Below are 19316 nucleotides of genomic sequence, written 5' to 3' on the forward strand. Positions count from 1 at the left end.
AGCTACACAAAACATGTGCAGGAGACAGCACTATGCCCCTGCATGCATTTTATTTATTATTTAACAATAATTTTTTTACTGTTTTATTTGTTTTTGAGAGAGACAGACAGAGAGACAGAGTATGAGTAGGAGCAGAGAGAGAGAGGAAGACACAGACTCTGAAGCAGCCTCCAGGCTCTGAGCTGTCAGCACAGAACCCGATGCACGGCTTGAACTCACCAACTGTGAGGTCATGACTGGAGCCAAAGTCAGATGCTTAACCGACTGAGCCACCCAGGTGCCCCTCCCCACATGCGTTTTAAATGCTGGCCCTCTGAGCCTTCTCCTTCTGACTTGACTTCTGGCTTTCAGAGAAATAGTCTTTAGTTTAACAAAATTGATATTTATGTCATATACCAAAATACACTTTGTTCAGGTAAAATCATATGATGCTGGGACATGCTTGATTCTTAAGAGAAATGGTTATTTTTATTAATGAGGAAGAAAGACAGAGGCTGTAAGAAAGGAGGCATTATAGACACAGAACTTAACAAAGGCCCAGAACGGTTTCATCTCCCATATGGGCATATAACTTGGATTCCTGTCTTAGTTTTATGGAATTCCTAAACATGTCTTACCAATGAATGTGTGTGGTAAAGCATACTCAGTTTGAAATGTAAGACCGGGATTTTCAAGTGAGAATTACTGAAATAGAACTCCATTTTGTAAATTCATCAAGTACAGTCCAATTTCAACAAAAACCATCAGGAATAGGAGATAGGTCACAACACATTAAGAGGGCATTCCTTTTTTTTTTTTTATTTCTAGGAGAGAGAGAGAGTGAGGGAGCATGAGCAGGGGAGGGTCAGAGAGAGAGGGAGTCACAGACTCTGAAAGAGGCTCTAGGCTCTGAGCTGGCAGTCAGCACAGAGCCCGACGTAGGGCTCGAACCCACGAACCGCGAGATCATGACCTAAGTGAAAGTTGGACGCTCAACTGACTAAGCCACCCAGGCGCCCCAAGAGGGCATTCTTTAATAAGAAAAAAAAAATAAGAAAAAAAAAAAAAGATTGAGCACATGTATATCGGAAATTAAGAAATTCATTTAGTTTTAAGGTCAAACTTCTTACTATTTTATTCTCTATTTTGGGCTAAGTTCTATCAGGAAGAAGCAACAATAGTCATTATAAAATATGTACATAAAAAAATCAGTAAAGCGGGGCGCCTGGGTGGCTTAGTCGGTTAAGCGTCCGACTTTCGCTTAGGTCATGATCTCGCGGTTCGTGGGTTCGAGCCCCGCGTTGGGCTCTGTGCTGACTGCCAGCTCAGAGCCTGGAGCCTGTTTCAGTCTGTGACTCCCTCTCTCTCTGACCCTCCCCTGCTCATGCTGTCTCTCTCTCTCTCCTAGGAATAAATAAAAATATTTTTTAAAAAAATCAGTAAAGCAGATAACTGTTTACCAAGTCAGCTTGAAAATATTATTATTCCGCACTTAATAAAGCCCCATGTAATTCCCGACTACTTTTCAATCCATTAATTAGTGATTCTATATTTTCTCTGTAAGTCATCATTACAGCCAGTAATTGGAGGCTGGATGAATTAAAACTTATTCAAATTACATGTCCTAGCAGTCACAGATATAGACTGGAGACTTCAAGTCCAAACTTCGTTAATGCCCTCGACTCAAAAGGTTATTATTTCCTTCCATGTATCTATATTTTAATTTTCTGATTACTTGAGTGAACAATTATGGAATCATCGCTAGGCAGGTCTGGCTTCATTTTGCGAATTGATCTCCCGCTGGTTGAATACGTTATGTGTTGATTGCAGTGAAGTGTGCTAGGATTCGCCAGTGAGGGGCTCCTTTCTTAGCAGTCCTGCACAGAGTCTGCGTCTGTGTGCTAAGTCCCTCCTGTATTTTCTACGGGGGCTCCTGCACTTGACTCTGTTCTTCGCCTGCTGACCCCTGCAAATGCTGCTCTCAGAGGCTTATCCTTTTGAAAGTTTTATGTTTATTTGTTTCCATGTTTTTCCCCCTCACAAACTGTGAGCCCCCTGGAGGGCGGGGGAGCAATTATATCTATGTTTCTATCCACAGTGTTTACCTTAGAGCTCTGTACATTGTTGGTCAGAGGATACAAATAGCCACCTGACCTCTAGCTACCCGCATTATCTGGCCAGCACGGAGTTAATGCTTGAATTTGAATGCCTTTCGGTGGGCATGACCTCTGCAACTTTTGTTTTCTTGGGTGTGGCCAGCCACACATTTATTTCATTGGCCTGGCCCCTGTAGGCATCCTAGTTTGTGACCCTAGCATACGTTAGTTATGTGGATGAATGTGTCAACGAATGCCAATGAATGTACATCGGATTGCACAGAAAATTATGATTCTAACATTCCAGTCCTGAGAGTTCCTTTAGTTTCAATTCAGACTTACAGCAAACAGTCAAGGCAGAAGACTATAACTTTGTTATACAATATACATGAAAGCATTGCTGAATATTTGACAGAGGTGGGCCGCTCTGAGTGTTGTTCTAGTTGTCAAATGAGAGGAAAACCAATTCAGTTGTGCTGTTTGCAGGACTCAGGAGGTGGAAAAGCTTTGATCTGCATTCCTGGGATGACTGACAACTTCTACCTTGGACTTCTGTTTTGTTCGTTTTTTGTTTTGTTTTGTTTTTAGAGAGCTTGAGTGGGGGAGAGGAGCAGAGAGAGAGGGAAAGAGAATCTTTTTTTAACATTTTTATTTATTTTGAGAGAGAGAGCATGTGTGTGAGTAGGGGAGGGGCAGAGAGAGAATCTTAAGCAGGCTCTGTGCTCAGTGCAGAGCCTGATGTGGGGCTACATCCCACGACCCTGGGGTCATGGACCTGAGCTGAAAACCAAGAGCCAGATGCTCGACCGACTGAGCTACCCAGGCGCCCCTACCTTGGATCATTTTTAAACAAGCACTGGGATTTTAAGGACACTAACCCTGGCCAACAGTCCAAGTGCAGATTCAACAACCCACTTCTCAAGTCAAGTTTGAGATACTCCAAAGAAGGTCCATTGACAGCACACTAGAGAACAATCCAGAATTTTGACTCTCTGTGGGGCCACAGCAATGCTGTATGGTGTGAGATGCTCTCTCTTGGTCTGGTTTAATCTGGGAGGAAGCTTAAGCAATTAGCTAACTGGATGGAATTCACATCACCGGACATAAAAATGTTGGTGATGAGGAAGTATCCTTGAGCGAGGTCAAGCTTCAACTGAAAAAATAAATTTTGGTCTGTTTTAAATATCTGAAAAATGGGGACCTGAGGCTCTAAGATTGACCCTATTATGTCTCTAATAATTTTAACTTAAAAACTTTTATTTTTTATTTTTTTATTAAAAAAATTTTTTTAATGTTTTATTTATTTCTAGGAGAGAGAGAGAGAGAGACAGCGTGAGCAGGGGAGGGTCAGAGAGAGAGGGAGTCACAGACTGAAACAGGCTCCAGGCTCTGAGCTGGCAGTCAGCACAGAGCCCAACGCGGGGCTCGAACCCACGAACCGCGAGATCATGACCTGAGTGAAAGTCGGACGCTTAACCAACTAAGCCACCCAGGCGCCCCTAACTTAAAAAATTTTTTAATGTGTATTTATTCTTGAGGGAGACACACACAGCATGAATGGGGGAGAAGCAGAGAGAGAGAGAGAGAGGGATACACAGAATCAGAAACAGGTCCCCGGCTCCGAGCTGTCAGCACAGAGCCCGACGTGGGGCTCGAACCCACGGACTGTGAGATCATGACCTGAGCCAAAGTCAGACACTTAACCGACTGAGGCACCCAGGTGCCCCAATAACTTTTAACTTATTAAAAGCAGCTATTACCAGATGCTCATCTTGGCCATAGAAATACTCACCCTTGAACACTATAATATCTATACAAATGTGACTTTGAGCAACTTACTACCTGTGAACATTTCCAGCTAATTTGTGTTAAATACATGTCTGAGCCTTTGAGATCATTTGTTGCATAAGCTTATTATGAATAAGACAATCCAATGCTGGTATTGGTTTCCAAAGAAAGATTTTATAATAAGTCTTCCTTCTGAGTAATTAGAAAGTAAGACTCCTTTTTTGTTAGGGCCACTCCTTTGTTCGAGAAACTGAAACCCTACCAACCACTCTTTTTTACTTTTTTTTTTTCATACCAACTGTAGGAAAACACCTAGCTAGTTAAGTGGCAGAGCTAGGGCTGGAGTGAGTCACTAAATGTGGTCTCTCTCCTCCTGCCCTTGTAAAAAGGGCATACACTTTCTACAAACTGTCATGACAATCGCACGATAGGAAAAAATCAAACCGAGAGAATATAATAACGAAGACTATTTGCACTAACAATAAAAGGAGCGCCGTTTTCTCAAGGGCAGGTAGCAAAGTGCACACGCTTCCTGATGGTACTTGATAAACATCTGCTGCTTGGAGAGAGGACTGAATTTTGGATTACCCATGACACTGATTTCTTCTCTTAGTAGGTCTAGATCTATATATTTATATCGCAATAGTTTTTCTAATTTGGATTTTATCGGCCCCAAAAAGACAAGAAGTACCAATGAAGGGAAATGTGAGGAATGCTAGGGGCTGAGATTTTACGTCATTGTTAGCAGGTCTCGAAAACCTTTCTCTTGGGCAGTCAAGGGGCCTGTACTCCCAAGATGGGCTTTGAGTTCTCCAATTAGAGCTGGGTTGGGTCAATCCCATGGTCCGATGCCACAGGGGTCCTGTTGTGATTCATTCCCTAGGAGCAGAGAAGCTTTGGAGCTTTTACTCTTATGGATTTATAGACAGGATAATCTCTCTTTTAAATTTATTTATTTTTTAGGGGCGCCTGGGTGGCTTAGTCGGTTAAGCGTCCGACTTTCACTCAGGTCATGATCTCGCGTTTGTGGGTTCGAGCCCCGCGTCGGGCCCTGTGCTGACTGCCAGCTCAGAGCCTGGAGCCTGTTTCAGTCTGTGACTCCCTCTCTCTCTGACCCTCCCCTGCTCACGCTGTCTCTCTCTCTCTCTCCTAGAAATAAATAAAACATTAAAAAAAATTTTTTTTAAATTTATTTATTTTTTACCTATTTATTTGAGAGAGAGAGAGAATGAGCAGGGGAGGGGGGGGAGAGAGGGAGACAGAGGACCCAAGCAGGCTCTGCAATGACATCAGAGAGCCCCGTGCAGGGCTCGAACTCACAGACCATGAGATCATGGTCTGAGCCGAGCTGAAGTCGGATGCTTAACTGAGCCACCCAGCAACCTCGGATCATCTCTCTCTTAGAAAAGACTCCTTTAACTCCACAGGCAGAGATTCTAGGTGACTATAGCCACTGAACTTGTCCTATGTAAATTGCTCTTGCTCAAACGGGCATTGTGACATTGCTAACACACCTCCACCACAGTGCTTTTGAAATATGACAGGCAGCGTCAGCTGCGGGAGCCAAGGAGCTCATGGGGTGTGTGGACCACACATCTGCCGTCCGACATGGAAAAGAACAGGTGAAATTATTAGACTGCCATACACCCTACAGTATGTTGTCTAGCATCTAAAGCAATTGTATCTGTGGGACTCTAATATAAGCGTAGAGTGGGAAATCTCCACCTCAAAGCTCATATTGACAATAGAGTTGTTTATTCAGAGGTGAAATAACTTGATGTTCATGTGAATTAAGAAGACAAGACACGGGGCTCAGTCGGTTAACTGTCCGACTCAAGCTCAGGTCATGATATTACAGTGTGTAGGTTCGAGCCCCATGTTGGGCTCTGTGCTGACAGCTGGGAGCCTGCTTCAGGCTCTGTGTCTCCCTCTCTCTGCCCCTCCCTTGCTTGTCTCTGTTTCTGTCTCTCAAAAGTAAATAAACATTTAAAAAGAAAAAAAAAGAGAAGACAAGAGATTTTAAATTTTTTAAAAAAAATAACCGTTACAACACCACGGACAGGGCGTAGAAGACTCCGTTCAAAACTTGTTTACAGCAAGAAAGTCAATGTTACAACAGTGTATTGAAAATTTATCAGCCACATATGTGAGTCCAACTGCTCTTCTAAGTGCTTCTTGTGGTTACATAGTGAGGTCAAGTTGGTTAAAGCAAGGGTATCATTTCCTGGACGGAACATACTAGAAAGAGGCAGGTAATAGATCTGGACAAGGAAAAAGAAAAGCCAAAAACCTTCAAGGAAGCTTGACAGAGAGTGTATGGTGGTGAGAGATGAGGAGGTATGACCTTGGACTTCTGTCTTTTCAGATGTTTCACTTTCTGCAGCATTTAATGATTGAAAATTGCTGCTAGTCATTTTCAACTTGCGGTCGGGCTGGAGAAACCACAGAAAAAGAGCCCCACTGTGGCAGGAGGTGGAAGCAAGGAGTGTTTTGTGTGGCTTCACTTACTATTTTAATTCCGTTGTATCATTCGTGGGCTTCAAAGGTACGGCCGTTAACTTCTCCTATTTGCTGCTCTTTCCCTTCTTCCTTTATTTTTTCCTTTCCCTTCTACCCTTTATTTTCCCTCCTGTACTTTCCGTCTCTAAAGCTGGTGATGAGTCTGCATGGAGGCCATGGTGGGGAAAGCCCAGATTTACACTAGGTCTCACTGCTGGTAATTTGTCTCATACCTTCAGCCCAGTGATTTCATGGTTCAGAGGTGAATTTTCCTCATGTTAAACTAGGGGTATTATGAGCTACTTCACAGGTTTGTGAAAATTAAATGTGAATGCATCGTGTATGCCAAGCCCAGAAACTGGTGAGTGATTCTGTTCATCACTGGAGGCTGCTACTATAAGCATTCTTTTTTTAAAAAAAAATTTTATTTATTTTTAAATTTTTTAATGTTTATTCATTTTTGAGAGGGAGACAGAGCATGAGCGGAGGAGGGACCGTGAGAGGGGGAGACATAGAATCCAAAGCAGGCTCCAGGCTCCAAGCTGTCAGCACAGACCTCGAGGAGGGCCTCGAACCCATGAACCATGAGATCATGACCTGAGCCAAAGTCAGATGCTTAACCGACTGAGCCACCCAGGTGCCCCAAGTATTCTTTTCATGAAGATAGCACCTCTGCTTCCACCCAAGTGTTCATGTGTTTTAAATGCTTTCCTTCCTGGCACCTACCATGTCTGACCATACTATTATCATCATTAGCCAAGCTTTATTTATTTTTTAAAAATTTATTTATTCACTTGAGAGAGAGGGGAGAAAGAGTGTGAGCACAAGCAGGGAGAGGTAGGGAGGAGAGAGAGAGAGAGAGAGAGAGAGAGAAGAATCCCAAGCAGGGTTGGGAATGTCAGCACAGAGCCCCAAACTGGGCTCTAACCCACAAACCGTGAGAACATAACCTGAACGAAATTAAGAGTTGGAGGAAGCTGGATGGACTGAGCCATCCAGGCGCCCCTCATTAGCCAACCTTTAATAAGTGCATATCATGGGCCAGGACACTGCGGTAAGTACTTTATGAAAAGCATTTAATTCTTTCTCAGAATCTATACAAAAGCTATTATTTGAATCCCAGTTTACTAATGAGAAAGCGGACATTCAGAGGCATTAAGTGAACCAGCAGGCTTATAAGATCTGTTGCCAAGACAGGATTTGATGAGGTCTTTCTGATGAGCTTAACCACCAATGACACCAATGAAACTCTCCAACTCACAGGCCACCCACTCCCTACACACCCTGTGGAATGCAGGGTCTGTCCCACCCCCAGGTTAGCTCCTACACCTCTGCTGTATCTAACTTCTGCTCTTTCGTCAGGATGAAGGGGTGTGCAGTTCTGGCCTCTCAGGAGTGGGGGCGGAGGTCCTATCCTTCCTTATCTCCTCCTAAGCCACCTGCAAGCCTGACTCCTTACCCTGTAGACACAGCCTCCTTAATCAACGGGAAAAGAAAGTGACCAGGCAGAGAATAAGAGTAAATAGAGTGCAGGAAGAGCATAGGTGAAGGGGAGAGGAAGAAAAATAATTCAACGGAAAGGAACAAAGGGTAAATATTTGCTGAACTCCTTAGTGCCTGTCATCGGACCTAGAGATCTTTAAGGGTCTCTAAGTATAAGTTCTCAGCGCACTGGGCACTGACATCGGCCTAATGTTTACAGATGAGGAACCAAGGTTCAGAGAACAGAGAGCTCAGCGCATCTGGGTGGCGGGTTTGCACCCACAGTCGCGCACACGTGGCACGGGTTCAGTACGGTGCCTGGTTCTGGTACCGCTTGCCAGGGTCGGGGTGGGAAACACGAAGGTCGCGCCCTCCCCACTGATCCCGTAGGGAGCGGTGGCACGCGGGGGCACTCCTCTGAGAATCCGTGAGGACACGGTACTCGGAGATCACAAGTTTGCAAGTCACACTTGTCCCCTCTCCTCACTTTGAACTAAAACGCGAGTGAACTCAGCTCCCCCGGTCACTGCCCGACTGCTGGGGCGCATCTTCCCGTTCTTGGGAGCCAAGCCGGACGACGGAGTTAAGAGTGATCTCTTCCTCTTCGGCCCGCGGGTGCCCAGAGGCAGCACCAGGCACTGCCAACCGCGGCCGCACCCGCGCCTAGGTGGGAGGTGGCTCCAAGGTGACGCGCGGCCGCCTCCGCCCCCTGGAGGCGGGACTGGCGAGCGGGGGCCGAGGAAGTCGCAGGGCCCCGAGGTGCCCTCGCCCCCGCCGCTCCCGCCTGCTCCTTGCGCCCGCCAGCGGCGGCCATCGAGGGTCCCGGCAGGTAAGGGGCGCATCTCGACCCCGCGGCAGCCCCCGGGACGCAGCCTCGGACAGGTGAGGGGCGGCGCCGGGCGCACCTGGCAGAGCGCGCGGGGGGGGGGGGGGGGGGGGGGGGGGGGGGGGGGGGGAGGGGGCGGGGGGAGGGTCGCGGGGGTCGCCGCCTGCTCTCTCCTGGGCGGCGTCTGCTCCCCACCGAGGTAAGAGGGCTTGGGGACCCGTGAGGGCTCAGGATCGGAATTCCGTTGAAGCTCCTTCCCCAGATCCGAAAGGCGTGCCAAGGACCGGAGGCAGAAATCCGCGGTGGGTAGTCCTGGGGAGCGCACGAAGGGCGGGCAGCCTGCCCCAGGAATTCTTGGCTTTTTCACAGACACACCTCTGGTCCCCTCCGGGCTCAGTGGAGTTAGTCACCGCCCCGGCCCAGACTCTTTCTGCGCTGGTCAGCCCCTCATTTGGGTAGGATTTGATGCGCTCCGTTCGTGGCGACCTGGAGGTCAACTTCGGTTCCTAGCGCAGCTGCACAGGGAAGCGGAAAGCTTTAGGATACTCGTTTAGGTTACAGAGTGTCTCTTGCACGTTTTTTTTTATAAAAAAAGTACGGTGATGGTGGCGGTGAACTTGAGAGGCGATTGTTTCCGTAGTTAGTTCCTCTGCGCTCTGTCCATTTGTTAAGCAAATTGGGGCGCTGATGGCTTTTAGAGACGGTTGGGTTTCCTTAGACGGGTTAAAACTTCTTAACGAACTTATGTGCCTTAAGGTGCTAGGGTTTCGGCGGCACGTACGTACTTACCTAAGTGTGGGTTCAAAGTTACACCGGCAAGGGCCACTTACAGCGACCAAACACCTTCCAGGTGACCCCGAGAACTTTACAAAACCTGAGTCCCCACAAACTGAATGGCAGACAGGTCTATGGAGTATGGTTTACATTAACGTTCATTTTTTTATCTAGGTCAGCAGCGTTTCAGTTCAGTAAGTATGTGTCGTTTGCCTGCTAAAGGCCAACCTGTGCGGGAGCCAGGTTAGTGCACTGTTGGGTAGCACAGGTGGTGACACAAAGGGGCATTTGAGGGCCCTCATTCCTCACAGGTAGGTGTTTAGAAAGCCTCCTGGCACAGGGACGCCTCTTTAATCTCTGCTAATAAGCATTTAAATGCAGCGAGAATGCAAAGCTCTCAAGACTATCATTAGCCTGGTCTGCCGTCTAAAGGGGCAGGGGCTATCAAAACTATTCCTTAAAATAAGATTGTTAAGGATCCATTGTGTGCCATCCACCATGCTGGGCACTTTATCTTGGTGCATAAAATACACACCACGGGTATCCTTCCCCCAGTACAGGCAGGGAGGAAGTGGGGAATTCGTTCAAGGTTGTAAGTGCACCTGAGAGCTGAAGGTAACTCTTTCTGAGTGCAAAACCCATGTGTTTTCACTATTCCATGGTGCTGGGAGGCATACGGTGTAAATCTGGCAGATTTAATGGAAAGTAATTCAACTTTATATTCATAAAACAATCCACGCCCAGGGACTTAAGGTCACGTCATGTATGAGTGCTGCTTTCATTCTCTCTGTGTGGTTGAACCATGATCAGTCTGGGACGAGAGGGTGAATAGCTTTTTTTTTTTTTTTCTTTTAATACAAAATTTATTATGTGTCTTCCTTACATTTTTAAAATTATTTTTAAAATATAATTTATTGTCAAATTGGCTTACACAAAACACCCAGCGCTCATCCCAACAAGTGCCCACCTCGAAGTCCATCGCCCATTTTCCCTTCTCCCCCACCCCCCATAAACCCTCAGTTTGCTCTCTGTGTTTAAGAGTCTCTTATGATTTGCCTCCCTCCCTCTCTGGTTGTAACTATTTTTCCCCCTTTCCCTTCCCCCATGGTCTCCTGTTAAGTTTCTCAAGATCCACATATGAGTGAAAACATGATACCTGTCTTTCTCTGCCTGACTTATTTCACTTAGTGTAATACCTTTCAGTTCCATCCACGTTGCACCACAAGCCATGCTTTTATTCTTTCTCATTGCCAAATAGTATCTTCCTTAACATATTTTTAAGGAGCCAACATATCCAAGTGGGACAAATTAGTAAAACTTTGTAGGTGTTCCTTGTGTATTACACATTGGACTAACAGCTAATTTTCATATTATTCATATCTCTTAACATTATTGCAGCTGATTTCATATCTTCCAGATGAATAGAAGCCATTGTTGTCACCTAAAAGGACTTTGTGTGTATAAATCTATAATTATACCTGAGTATACACAACATTTATTTTAAAAGATATATCCATTTTTCCTAAAATCTCTAGAAGTGTAGAGTACTGCAGTGTGTTTCTTTGGGAAGGGAATCCTAAGAGCCCTAGTTTAGCCTTTGAGTAAGAATGACCCATAACAACTGATAATCTCTTTAAGTCCCTGTAAACCACAAAAGTGATTTTTAAACTACAATTATTATACTGTAGAGAATGAGGATGACAATAGTCCTTTGAATTAAAAACATTTTTTTAGTGTTTATTTACTTTTGAGAGAGAGCTAGCAAGGGAGGGTCAGAGAGAGAGGGAGTCACAGAATCCGAAGCAGGCTCCAGGCTTCGTGCTGTCAGCACAGAGCCCAGTGCGGGGCTCGAACTCATGAACTTGGAGATCATGACCTGAGCTGAAGTCACTTAACTGACTGAGCCACCCAGGAGCCCCTGGTTTAAATAAATCTTTTTTGTAAATGTTTATTTCCTTTTGAGAGAGAGAGAGTTTTAATTTTTTTGTATGCTTATGGATTTTAAGTAATATTTCAAAACTTGCTTTCTTAACCTTTCTTATGATTGTAAGTAATTACACACAGAAATTGAGGGGTTTCATATTTAAATTATCTTAAGGTGTTGAAAATAAGGAAGTGGTGTTTTGTTGTTGTTCTTGTGTGTGTGTGTGTGTGTGTATTTAATTTTTTTTTTTTTTTAATTTCTAGGAGAGAGAGAGAGAGACAGCATGAGCAGGGGAGGGTCAGAGAGAGAGGGAGTCACAGACTCTGAAACAGGCTCCAGGCTCTGAGCTGGCAGTCAGCGCAGAGCCCGACGCGGGGCTCAAACCCACGAACCGCGAGATCATGACCTAAGCGAAAGTCGGACTCTTAACCGACTAAACCACCCAGGCGTCCCTGTGTGTGTGTGTTTAAGAGAGATTTTTGCATGTTTTGAGAGAATCAGGTAGGATATTCCACCTGGGTTGTGCCTGGCACAGTTTTTTTTTTTTTCTCTATCTTCATTTGACAGTGAAACTAATATGCTGACAACACACCTTGAACTCCTCTTCAGGACTATTTGAAATCCTGCCTAGAATGTGTTTGTAAAAGTGTTCTTGGCTTGGTTACGATCCTCTAATGAAGGGGCAGAGAGTGATGCATTAGAGAAATTTCTAGAAAAGCTGAAGAGCCCAGGAGCAGAGTAGGCATGAGACGTGAAATGGCCAGATCTCGATTTTGTTCGACTGGGCGATCCTTTTTAAGAAATATAATGCAAAATCCCTTAGGAACATGAATGCTTTCTTAGAATGGAAAAAGAAATGATCACCATTTGCTGGAGGTTTCTTTCTGCTGAGATCTTTTTGGGCAGTTTACCAGAAATACTTACATAAAAGTGTTTCCTGATTGCAACCCTCTCTCCCTGAGAACACTTAGCATCTCCTGGCAGCATGGAGCTCTCTCATAGGGGCCAGGGAGAGGCAGGAAGCCAAACTTCACCACCTTCATGGAGTAAGAGACCACGTTGTGGTGGGAGGAAGGCAAAGGACTCATGGCTGGCTGAGCAGGGTTGAGGCCAGTCGGTGGCTGGGGCGGGAGGGACACTGGGCTTATCGGGGACTCAGGGCATTTCATATCTAGTGACCAGTTATGGTTTTTTTTTCCAGTGTTTTATTTGTTTTTGAGAGAGGGAGAGAGAGAGAGAGCATGATCAGGGGAGGGTCAGAGAGAGAGGGAGACACACAGAATCCGAAGCAGGCTCCAGGCTCTGAGCTGTCAGCACAGAGCCCAATGCGGGGCCCGAACCCATGAACTGTGAGATCATGACCTGAGCCGAAGTCGGACGCTTAACTGACTGAGCCACCCAGGCGCCCCGTCTAGTGACCAGTTCCGAGAGGAAGGACCAGAGCTGGACTCTAGGATCTGTCAGCTGGCATGGCTCTCCCAGCCTGCTCTCCACCAGACCCCATTCACTGAGGCTCTTCTCTGTTCCAGGCACTGACTCTGGAAAGGTCCTATTTGCCACGGAGCTCCTGGTGTTGTGGAGCTGATTGCCTCCTGACAGCACAGTGTCATAGGTGCCAGCCCTGAGCCTGGAGGGCTCCTGATTGCTTGAACTGAGGTTGGAATCGTTGGTGGAGTTACCAAGCTGGAAGAGTCCAGGGCAGAAGGCTGTAGAAGGCGCGGAGGTTTGGCCCCACACTCTCTCCTCCGTGGCTGCAGTGAGGCCCCTTAGCTAGTACTTCTCAACATGTCCTTCCTGACCCGCTGAGCCCACCCAGCTGGGATTCACTTCTTAGAAATACGCGTCCCCAGGCGCCATCCCGGGTCCCCCTGAGTCAGGGGCTCTGTGTCTGGAGCATAGCAATCTGCCCTCCTGACGATTCTGCTGTATTCCAAAGTTTGAGAACCAACCACCGCTCTTAGGATTTAAGATCACTGGTAGGGCGTAGATGGAAAGGGGAGCATATATGCTCATCTATTATGCTTGTCACAGAAGAATCATTTATATTATCATCGCTGACACTTATTGAGCACTCAGATCTTACCCAGGCCTTGTGCTAAGAAATATGAACTCTTTTAATCATGAATGCAATCCCACAAAGTGGGCGTGGTGTCACTTCCATTTAATTTGAGAGAACTGAGGCCCAGAGAGACAGGGCTGATGTCCCCGGGTGCATAGCTGGAAGGCAGTTCCGCTGAGATTCCAGCACCTTCCCTCTCTTCCTGCCTGGGAGAGTTTGCATGGGGGTCCTTGCTGTGGGTGGGCACTGTAGGGGAGGCTAGAAGGCAGACCCGACCCTACATAGAGTGCAGCCCTATTTAACAACCATGATAATTTGCTGACCACTTGAGGTCACCAGGCTTTTCTTTAGGGACACATGGCCAGATGACAGAGGAAGAATGTTGTCATCCCCTCCTAGGGAGAATTTCTAAAATTTCCTAAGCAAATGGACCCGATTGCACATATGCGATTGAGTAACATGGAAGTTGCCTCTCTCCCTGGCATGGTTATGGGCTCATACGGATTCCCCTGTGGGTGATTGTGGAAGGTGGCCTTGTTTTGGAAGGTAGATTTCATCTGTTAGCATGGAGGCCTTTCTTCTAAAGGCCAGCTCCCTGCCCAGGACACAGAGGGCTTGAAGATGATGGTGTGTTTGGCCATTATGTCCTGGAAGGTATGCAGAAGACCTGTGCTTTGTATGATCACAGTTGTTTGTTTGTTTGTTTGTTTGTTTTCTCCTGAAAACAATTGTTCATCACAATTTTGTACATTTTTTAAAAAAGTTTATTTATTTGATTTTAGAGAGAGAGAGGGAGAGAGAGAAAGAGAGAGCATGAGCAGGGAAGAGGCAGCCACAGACCCTGATGCAGGCCTCGAACCCATCAACCCTGAGATCGTGACCTGAGCCGAAATCAAGAGTGGGATGCTTAACTCACTGACCTGCCCAGGGACACCTGCAGTTTTGTGCATTTTATCACGGAATACCTCCATCATTTCAGGAAGCATGAAAAAAAAATATACAGCCATAGATGTGAGCCCATGTGCGAATGTATCAAATGATGGTTCGCCTTTGGGTGTGGACCTCAGGTTAGTGAAGGTTCATTTCCCCTCTGGAGACAAATATTTAGACCAACATTAAATTGAGTATATGACAGGTAGCAGAACATAATTCTGAGAGTACTGGCTATCTCAGCCACGCGTTCATTCATTCACAGAGTCATTTGTTCCCTGCCCAGTTGTGCCAAGAGTTGGTATCAGGCACCGGAAGGAAATACAGTGGTAGCCAGGCAGGTGTGATCCCCGCAGATGGGTAGGGAACAATTTGCTCTGCAGTAGCCTGGCTGAATGGAGTCAGCTGCCCTAATTCCGGCCATGAGTCAGCGGGAGGAGTTAGGTTATATTAGTCCAGGAGAGAGGAGGCAGGGCTTGGCTGAAGGCAATGGGGAAGCAGAGGTGTGTGAAGGCTGGAGAGGTGTCTGGGAGGTGGCGGAGGTGACCGAGTGGATGTGGGTGATGGGAGAGAGGGGAGGCTGAGGTTTGTGCCTAGTTTTCTGCCAGCATTGCAAGTCAGGACTAGGTTGTTTTCAAAGAATAATAATGAGTTTCGTGGACACTGTGAGTTTACAACATCTGGATGATTCCAAGGTAGAGGTTTGAATGCATTGAATATGCAGCTGATAGAACAACTGAATAATTCAACGGGCTGAGTAATATCAACAGCTGAATAATGCTGTCTCTCCCAAGGAGAGGGTGTGAGCGAGAAGCAGGTCACAAGGGAAATGTGGACATTTCTCCCGGCATACGCAGGACAGGAACAAATTCCAATTCCTTTGATGTGAAAGGTGAAAAAGGTTTACTTCCGCTCATTCTTTAGAGGGTGGAGATGAATTCCCTGCTCACTTTGGCCTTTCACATGTTTGACAGCCCGAGATCTGGCCCGTGGGAGGAGGGCTGTAATGTGGAACAGCAAACAAGAGCAGGCGAGAGCAAGAGAGTGACAAGGGGCTTGCTGAAAGCTTGTTTTCAGACTCTGTTGCCATATGATTGTTATAAACCAAAAAGCTCCCCATCTATCCCCTTAATCAGTTATTTTCTCTTGTTAAAAGCACTCCTGCATCACATGGATATATCATGTTCATTACAAATTAACTAACTGTATCATTTTGGAGGGCGTACAGATTGGCCAATACTGTTTTGTAGATGCCGCTGATACCAATATTACAAGGTTAATTTTCATGCTGAATATTAGGTGGAATTAGGTGGTCAGAGGGGAGCTGAGGTCTTATTTAAAATGTGTGTTACGGTGTGGTTGAAATAAACACATATATCTTCTTTTATCCAAAGGTTATTAACTGAGCATGTATTATGGGTAGTATGTGCTAAAGGCTATGCTGCGAATCAGACAGATAGCTCCCTGTCCCCTGAGAGCTCACAGCCAAGATGCAAAGTCGGATAGCTTAGCAAACGACTAAAGCAAAGTGTGCTATTTGCACAAGGTACTAGGAGAGAGCCAGGTCCTGGGGGACGGGCTCAGAGACAGGGCTGCCTACATTTAGCAGGAATGATCAGCTGGTGTCAGCCCACAGCAGGCAGAGATCCCTCTCTGGGCCAGGGCCCCAGCCTGGAGCCAAGTTCAGAAAGAACGGAGAGGTTATTTTCTGAAGTTGCTGGATGGATGCTCTTGAAGAACCTCAAGTCTGCAAGTAACTTTGTCCATTCAGAGTCAGAAATCTTCATAGGAGGTGGTGACCTGATCAGGAAAACTAGAAAAACAAAGTATTGAACTTATCTGTGTGACTGTCCCCATGTTCAGATCCAAGATGCCAGCAGGGTGACACTACAGAAATAAAACAATGACAACAAAAAAAACCCAAACCAAACAAAAATAATGATTGTAATGATAACGTAGTAGTTGGGTCTTTTTGGTGGTGGTGGGGAGGGGACTATTGTAGGCATTAGGAAAGATGTTGGGGTTTAGCCTGAGAACTTAGTCTATCAGGAAAGGTCTCTGGGGGCGTCTGGGCGGCTCAGTCAGGTAAGTGTCCGACTTTGGCTCAGGTCATGATCTCAAGATTCGTGAGTTCGAGCCCCGCATTGGGCTCTCTGCTGTCAGCACAGAGCCTGCTTTAGAAGCCTCTGTGTCCCTCTCTTTCTGCCCCTCTTCCTCTCTTTCTTACCCCCCTATCAAAAATAAACATTAAAAAAAAAAAGGACTCCATATTATCGGAACCACTGTAACTGACATCATTGCTGTCAGTCTTGCCTAATGTAAAACAGTACATAATTATTATATATATAGGTTCCTAGGTTTCAGGTCTGGAAATGGCTTCTGGGATCTTCTACTCACCTTCTGTTGCTCCCTCGAGAACGAGCCGGAGCCTGGAGGTGCCGCAGGTTTGCTTGACTTCCCATGGTCAGTCTGTCCGGTAAACCTGTCTGTCATCGTTTGTGCCTTCCTGACACACTTCCCTTGAACAAGGATTCTCCGTCTGCTGCAGGAACAGGCTCCGTCATGAACTGTCTCCATTTCTTTTCGAAGCATTTGTGCTGCACTTGGTCTGTGTTTCCTCTTTGGTATGGGGCACTTTCTTGCAACATAGTTTAGCATTTGGGATTATGGTAGGAATCTTTGGAGGAAGTCGCTTTCAGCACTTCAGGCCTGTATACACAGGCAGAATTTCCCTGGTATTTCTTTCATTCTCTTAGATCTGCTTGAGCTGGCACAGAAACATTTAGCTTTTTTTTTTTTTTTTTAATTTATTTATTTTGAGAGACACAGAGACAGGGTGAATGGGGGGAGGGGCAGAAGGAGAGAAGGAGAGAGTCCCGTACTGTCAGCACAGAGCCCGACGACAGGCTCGAACTCTCAAACTGTGAGATCATGACCTGAGCCGCAACCAAGAGTTGGATGCTTAACTGACTGAGACACCCAGGCGCCCCAGAAACATTTAGCTTTAGGAAGGAAGGAGAAAGAAGGTTCTCAGGAAGTTTCCTCTGTTAATATTTGAACCAGAAGACATGTCAAAACTGGGAAGGTACATGATGGATTGTTTCTAAACATCATGAACTAGTTATGTGATTAAAAAAAGAAAAGTTTGAACACATAGGTGTGGACCTGGTCATTAATAACAGCTTGGTATATGGTCGTTTTATCAACTACTTCCTTTCTAACATCCAGCTTTGTGTTAATTTCTGCCTTTATCACTGTGAGCTCAAGATTGTAAATCAATGCGTGGGGCACTGGGGTGGCTCAGTCAGTTAGGCGTCTGACTCCTGGGTTTGGCTCAGGTCACGATCTCACAGTTTGGTGGGTTCAAGCCCTTGTGTGGGGCTCTGTGCTGGCAGTGTGGAGCCTGCTTGGGATTCTCTCTCTCCTCTCTCTGCCACTGTCCCATTCTCTCTGTCTCTGTCAGAATAAGTACATTTAAGAAAAAAAGATAGTAAATCAATAATCAATGGCTCAGTATGTGCCTATTCGCTGATGATGTCTTTTCTTTTAGTGGAAGTTTTTCATTTTCTCTGGTTTATAGAAGATACTGACAAGGCTGATGTATATTTCATTTCATGTGTCAGCTACCTGACATGCTGAGCTACTGGGTGACAGCATCATCTTATTCTCAGGAACCCTGCTGGATAGGAACCATCCCCATTTTATAGATGAGAGCACTGAGACTCAGAGGATAATTTGGACAAGGTCACCTCGTTGGTTGGATTTTTATTTTTTTTCACCCTACTATTCCAACCCAAGCCAGGGCTACTGTATCCATTGCACTCTGACTTATCTTCTCGTGATGTTGTGGTACCCCAAAACTAGAGAGTCTCTAAGACCCCTGACAAATACGATTCTAGGTACTTCTGTGGGTTTGGAAGCAGCTGCTTTGTGCATGCCCAGGCTGGAGGCAGAGTTACAGTACTTCACCACAGAGGCTGCCTTAAAAGCCACATCGATAAAGCTTTGGAATCCTGCTAAACTCTGTCCTGGAGATGGATTTGGCAGGATCTTGATAAATAAGCCACTTTAGAGCAATTTGCTGCCAGGAGATTGTGACTACACAGAGCTAGACGCTGTGGAAAGGTCTCTCTCTTTTATTTGACCCAAGTGGTGCCTTAAACACACAATTGTTAGGATAGATTTGTATAGCAAAGCAAGCAGTTACTAATGTGTAAACCCCATGGTTAATTTCACTTGAAAACAAACCTCTGAGAACAACTTCACTGTGTTTCATGTTTTCGAATTGATGTCAGCTTTTAAATATATACAGATGTTGACATTTTAAAACCCAGATAAAATTCTTGTGGTGCTGTTGATTGGATCGGGGTGCTTTTTTTGCTAGTCATTCCTTCATAAGCATTAGGCCCAAATAAGATCTTTCAGGGATCCACAGTGCACAGATGGAGTTGGTATTCTGCTTGTTATGGGCTTGAAGAAGCTCGAGATACTCTTGCTGAATGTTCTGCCTTTCCCCAGAGGGACTTCTGAGCTACCTCTTAGGAATCTTCCTTTAATCAAGATAGTCTCTGTTCTCTTAGAACACAGAAGGAAGTTAAAAATAACATATTTCAGGCTCTGTTCATTACACTTCCTCTAGGAATGTAGTTCATCTTTCTGCTGAAGCTGCAGGGCATAAGCAGAGTGACCCAGCACCTGTCCCTTTCTGTCCCATCCTCCCTGAATAAGTACAGGTTCCTAAAGCCTCATGTACCTTTGAGTAAAGCACTCATCAGTGTTGTCTGTATTCATTCCAATTAGAAGTCAGTCATTTCATGACATGCAATGCATGATGAGCTGGGTTTGTTGTTATTGTTACTAAACTTTTTTTTTTAATGTTTATTTATTTTTGAAAGAGAGAGAGCATGAGCAGGGAAGGGACAGAGGGAGAGGGAGACATGGATTCCGAAGCAAGCTCCA

General features: G+C 45.7%; 1 protein-coding gene across 3 annotated transcripts in view; it reads left to right on the plus strand.

The window, feature by feature from the left end:
- The first annotated feature begins 8587 nt into the window (after nucleotides 1-8587).
- MCTP2 (multiple C2 and transmembrane domain containing 2) overlaps nucleotides 8588-19316 on the plus strand; it is a 250521-nt gene continuing 239792 nt past the window's right edge. For all 3 annotated transcript variants that reach the window (XM_039217474.1, XM_039217475.1, XM_039217476.1), the window contains exon 1: nucleotides 8588-8726. The gene's annotated coding sequence lies outside the window, so the exon portion shown is untranslated. The remainder of the gene's footprint in view (nucleotides 8727-19316) is intronic.

This window comes from Hyaena hyaena, unplaced genomic scaffold (assembly GCF_003009895.1).
Source record: "Hyaena hyaena isolate Hyena2069 unplaced genomic scaffold, ASM300989v1 scaffold_696, whole genome shotgun sequence".
NCBI classification, from domain to species: Eukaryota; Metazoa; Chordata; class Mammalia; order Carnivora; family Hyaenidae; genus Hyaena; species Hyaena hyaena.